Here is a 6,412-nt window from a genome sequence, read left to right as displayed (position 1 = left end):
TAATCTGTGCTTGGAAGTACTTCCTTGATTACCTTAAAGGCAGACTAAGTTAAACTTCAGGCTCAATGTGGTGGGGTATCCCTTCTACTTAAATGCTCTACGTAAATCTATCTTCAGCATTTATTGTATAACTGATTACTATTAGAAAGAATGAGGTAGAAAGGCAGTATAGATTAAACCTATACACTTGCCTCTAAAGCTCAGTTTAAAGGTTTAGGTTTCAATGCTTTCCTGTCCCATTAACTACAGTAAATGGCTAATGGGTTGGTTTGAACACTGTCCTGTTAACCATGCTAAAAACAAAGGCGAAATCTGTGAGCATGTATTGTTTTACTGACATACCACATGAAGCATTTGTAGTATGAGTATCTGGGTAATTTATCAAGGTTCCTGAAGGCTTCATTTAACATATGCTTCTGCATACAGTAAATCCAGTGGGAAGGGCAGGGGATAATGGAAGGGATGGAAACAATTCAGAATGATGTTATGAAGCTAGTTGAAAAGAGCTGTATTTATTCCTAAAAGGGCTGTATTCCTTCTAGGGGAGGAGGCACCAAAGACAAAGACAAACAAAACATGCTGTCTTGTGCCTCTTTTAAATGAGTGTTTTAAAGAGGGGAGGTTCTTTACACCTGGCGCATGGTAGGCTTGAGTGAGGACACAGGTAAATCAAAACTAGTGAGCAGAAACTATTGCTTAGGCTCTTTTTCCAAGTGCAGTTTTTCTGTATTTTCTATAGTAGTTTTCTATAGATGGCCTGCTAAGGATAGATCATTTTTTCCTTTGAACATGTAAGACTGCTGTAGTTGCTGTTTTCTCCTATAGTCCCTTAATTTGGGGTAGTCTTGTAACAATGGTTAAAGCTCACTTCTAAACTAGCCAGAGACCTGTGCGGTGTCAAGAGTTGGACTTGATGATCCTTAAGGGTCCCTTCCAACTCAGGATATTCTATGATTCTATGTATCAGCACTTGTGTAATGAGATGCTGTTTTGTGAAGCTGTATTCATAGGGCTTGGCATAAAAGTGGTTATAATTATTTTATAGCTTCAAAATAGTTACAGTTAATCTCAGGCAATGTAAAACTGATTAATCCATGTGATTTGCAGAGAAAACTTGTGCTTGAGCTTTTTTTCCTGTTTTAACTTTACATCTCACTACTCAAATTCTTATCTTAGTGTTCATATCACCTTGCAAGTTCAGACACGGGAGAAAGGACCTGCTTTTAACTGACAAAAGTGAGACTTTCAGTGTAAGCTACACTGGCAAAGCCCTGTTCCCCAGCATTGAAGATGCTAACACAAAAACTTAATGCAACTGTTTAACATTTCTCTTTGAAACTGCTTTCTGAAAAGTAGTTATCTGAACATGTCACTCCCTTCCTTTGTGTGTGCATGTCTCAATCAAATGTGCTGCTCTCAGTAAGGATTGTACTTTCTCTTGTGTTAAGCAGCGATGCTGTGTTAAATCACAGTGACTGGATCTGCTGATGCCTCAAGGTACAAGTTTTCTTTCTCTGCAGACCATGTCCATGGTAAATCATCACAGCTTCTTAGGAAGGGTAAAATCACAAGTCTGACAGGTGGCATGCAACTGACCTGCTGCTGTTTCTCCACCACAATTCAGCTATAGCAGCGAGATACAGCTGGTGCTGGGAGCTGACAGCAGCTGCCAGGCAGTGCAGCACAGCCCTGTATTGTTTCTGTGACTTGCAAAAAAAAAGCAGGTAGGGGGGAGAAGCCCAGTTTGCTGTGTCTTACGAAGAATAAGGCTTTTAACAATTCAAATCCTCCCTGAAAGATCTTTGAGGCAGCTTTGGCTAGGCTCCCTCTGCATGCAGGCAGGATCATCTCTGATGCCTGCCTGCCTATGTCAACGTGAAACAGCAAATGGAGCTTTCACCGGAGATGAATAAATAGCCCTAATGGTTCTGGACTGAAATAAAATACAGCATGCACTTACAGGGCCTTGGCAGGGAGCAAAAAGGAGCTACTGTACTTGGTACCCAGGCAACAAAGCTGATCACTGGCAAACAGTCCATTTGTTTTTTCCTGATGTGAAATTCACTGTTTATGGCTTTCATTTTCAAAGTATGCAGAGCTCCTACTGACTCGGGGTTAAGTGTGATTGTGTTATAATGTGCAAACAGACGCATATGATTTGTATCTGCTGTTCTCATTAAGCAGGGGTCAGCCAATGGACTCTGAATGCAGCCCGGTCTGACTCGCATCAGCGCTGCCTTAGGAGAAAGCTTCTTGACAAAGAATTGGTTTGAGCCTCAGCCTGGCATGGGACTGAAGTGCTCATCTGAGGAATGGTGCTAGAAAAGGCAGAAGGGTAAGCAGAGGTGGTGTGATTTGTTACAGGTCACAGACGGTCTGTGGCAGAGCCGGGAATAAATAGCACGCAGCAGTTAAGGTCCAGCCCACTCTGCTGGCTCAGAAAGCCTTGCAAATGCTGTTTCTGCTGCCACACCAAAAATAATGCTATTTTTATTTGTTACTCCCTTATTATAAAAATAAAATATGACCAGGAATCAGCCATCTTTCCTAATCCTTTCCTAATTTTAGAAACCTACAGCTTTCAAGGTGCTATAAAGTCAGATTTGGCAATTGTTATCTAAGGTGGCACCGTAGCAAATTTTAAATGGTGCCCAGCAGAGCTCAGGAGTCCTGGCAGCCTGTGATGGCATCCGTGAGAAACTGCCAGTTCCCACCAAGCCTAGAAGAGAGCAGAGCCTTGTAAAGGGTCAAAACATTACCAATTGCCTGTGCCCTTGCTTGGAGAGGGCATCTCCTACCTTCAAGTAGCACGCTTAACCTCCGATTGGGCAGAGAATCAAACATTTTGAGGTCATTGCTCTGCCTGCAATAATCTCAAAAATTTGCTGAACTCTGCTCTGGTGTTTGCCATCTGGAAACTCTCAGACTTTCCTCTGCATTTGGGTTTTTCCCCCTGCCATTGCACATCCTCCTGCAGCTTGTCAGGAAACGACCATGCAAGATTTGTCTTGTCTATGCCAAAGGAAAGGGCATTGCAACCCGAATTTTCCATGCCACAAAATCCCTCTTTGCCCGTGTTCTTTTTATTTAAATAGCTACATCTCACTGCACCACGCTGAACTGTGAGAACTGGAAGTCAGTATAGACCATGGCCATATAAGCCTATTGCAGATGTAAATAAAGAGAACAACAAATAGAAAGGCGGAAGGAAGCCTGCTGTAATTACCCGAGACAAAGAGTATTAAATAATACAATAATTTCCCCAGGAAGAGATTATAGAGGATTGTGTGTAATGTCTCAGTTCTGAAGGGTTTAAAAAGTCACCTTATAAAGAAAGTCTAATTAGAAGGGTACAGCTGTAAAGGAAAATGGTTATTTCATAAATCCTTTGGTAGAGTAATTTGGAAAAATACTGGTTTCTCTTCAGAAATAAAATAAATCATTTATTTGCATTAAATTATGCTTTGGGTGAAGACCCAAAACTCAAGGTTTTTGAAATTCACTTTGAGATGTTTTTCATTCCAGTTTGAAAGTGTAAGCAACTGAAAGTAAAATGAATAATTTCCATTACATCTTAATTTCCTTCCCTTTCCTTCCCTTTCCTTTCTTTCCCTTCCCTTTCCCTACACTTATTTATAAATATGCAGGCTTTTATAAATTATTTATATTAGTAGGGTTTTGTACACCTATAAATGTACAAGTTTATTTCCTGAGGAGCATGTAGATCACATGGTTATGGTAATTTCTACCATTCAATTTCATCAAAAAGTCAAAAAAAGAAAAATGAGTCGTCATACCCAAGCAGCAGTCACTGTGGACACGTGGTCCAATGAGGTTAGATATGAAACCGTTGTTTGTGTCAAAATTTGCGTTCTCACTTCCCAAAAAAGTAAATATAACCCCAAAAAGAGGAAGGGAATGGAGAAAAGGGCGAAACTGGAGACACTGTAAATAGCATTCGCACAAATGCCCTGGTGGCATAAGTCACTGGTTTGACCCTAAACCTCCCCTGTGGCTGGTGCGTACCTGTGGGGGTGGCAGGGGAATGCTGTGCTGTGCCTTTCCAATACCTCTTGGCTCCCCACCTGGGTGGGCAAAGCGTGTCCTGCAGCGTGGAGCTTCCAGGGAGCAGGGTGCCCCACCACTGGCTCATGCTTCTGCCTTTGCCTGGCTGCTTTGTGGCCTCCCAGGTGTCCCAAAACTCTTCTTAACAAGTACCGGTCTTTGTCTTGGGATGCCTCAGCCTTTTCCTTTATGAAAGTGCTAGAAAACAGGATTTCCTTCTTGGAAGGGTGAGAACGATGCTCATAACTGTGTGCCTCCAGCTTTGCACTGTGCAAAGGCTGGTGACAACGTGGGGTGGTTTTCAAGGAGCCCAGGAGGCGGGAGTGGGGATCTGAAGCAAAGATCCTCCAGACAGGAATGCCCCGCGGATGGGCACACCAGATCCTCACTGACTTTTGACACCCAAACCGGGCTTCTCGCTTTCACTAGCTGCTGGAGGTTTGCAGAAATCTTGGTGTGGATTTGACCAAATACATGCAGTAATCACTTTCTGTTCACACTGCATATTTTGCTCTAAAAGTAACTTTAACTACAGTGTACTTGTGCATTATAGATTCTTTCAGTGGCAGAACAGCATAAACCTGGTAACATGGGCATAAATACACATCAAACAGCTTTATTTTGGAAAGCAGCTAATATTTTGTCTCTGGAAAAGCTGAATGCTCTGCGAGTACAAGCTTGCCAACTTCTCAGAAATACACGTGGTGATATGCTGGGCTCCAGATACATGTGTGAAGTTACAGACACAGAGGGCAGGAAGTGTAGGAAGCTTTCAGAACCCATCTCCAGTGAGTCACCATAGCCTGGAGAGCAACTACCCTGTGCAGCTTGATACCCTTCCAGTGTATGATGAAGAAAGAAATAATTTTAATAGCTTTAACTGGTGCTCACCAGATCTGGTCCTGAGGGAGCCAGACTCAGGATCTAGTGGAGCTAAGTGTTACTGCTTGGTTTGTCCCCTTGTGGTAGCTGGAGGTCAGGGAGTCGACAAGCTTATTTACACCTTTTGTCCCAGAAATTGCAACAGAGCTTTGCCTGTCCTGGCTCTGCTTAGCCCACTCCTTCCTCAGGGGAGCTTTGGGCTTAACCTCTGCTTGCAGTTCCAGCTTCTTTGGGGTCACTGGAAGGGATTTCAGTGGCTCTTGCTGTGTCCTCCCTAAAGAACTGGGGGCAGCTCGCATGAAGGCCGTTTGCCCTTTGTGCCGAATTTCTAACCCCAGTGCAGAAGAAGAGGATGTCACTCAGAAGAGGAGGGCTTTCAGCAGTGCTCTCTCCCCATGCCCCAGCTAAAACAACAGCTTTCCTTGGCTTAACCTTCACCTCCCTCTATTACAGAGCCAGAGAATGTATGCTGATCTCTGCCCTTTTGCTCGCTGTAGCCATATTTTCCATGTGCTTTATGGCTTCATGTTGCAACTACTTACTTTTACAAGTGTTTACTTTGCTCTTTTTTCCTCTTCAGATTTAATTACCTTGTTATAGCCCTTCTCATATCTGATCCTTTAGCTTTGGAAAAGCACTAAATTTAAAAAAAGGTCTTCTGTGGGGCAAAGAGACGTACTACAGATGTGTCTTGCTGCCACCCACTTAGATGGAAAAAGGTAAAATGTTAAAAACAGAGGGCTTAGATTGTCATTATGTGTGTTCATGTGAAGCAAGAGTGGCTGTGGGCTTGTGCCATATGGGTTTGGGTTTGGACACGGCTCACGGCTGCTGGTTTAGTGGTTTATTACGGCAGGGTTGCCATGAAGACAGCAGGCGCTGACTAGTTACTGGGCTGCCGTTCCTCCCTGCCTCAGATTTCCAGCAGAAAGTTATCTGAAATCTGCATTAAGATGCAGGCAAAGGACGGCATGAGCTCTGCAAACAGAGGGGAGAAGGCAGAGGGCTTGGCTTTGCTTTGCTTTGCTTCGGTGCCAGATTTCCTCGCCTGCTGCTGGAGACCCAGGGAGCTCCACGTCTGTGGGATTTGGGCCCTGCCTGTCCTTTGGAGCATCTTGGTTTCAGCTTCAGTACTTGAAAGCAAATTCTGTGTGTGCAGTGAGTGACCGGCTGCAGGGCAGGCTGGTTGTAGGGCAGCTGATAAAGATACTGGGCCAACCACAGGAGAGGATCTGCCCCCAGGTCGGTGCCCTTGTGAGGAAAACCAACAGCACGACCTCTGTTTGCAGCCCTCACTGGCTCCTTTGTCCTCAGCCTGAAGAAACTCAAGCAGAGCTCTGCCTTCCAGGGCCACAGGAGAGTTTTGGGTCCATTTGTTTAACAAAAAGTATCCAGTCTGTACTTGCAGGAGGCCATCTGAACACGTGAATATACAGAAAAAGAAACAAACTAGCTTGAGGACATC

The sequence above is a fragment of the Netta rufina genome, assembly GCF_964035555.1.
Source record: "Netta rufina genome assembly, chromosome: 5".
NCBI classification, from domain to species: Eukaryota; Metazoa; Chordata; class Aves; order Anseriformes; family Anatidae; genus Netta; species Netta rufina.
The sequence above is the reverse complement of the archived record's forward strand: the minus strand, read 5'-3'. Positions refer to the sequence as shown.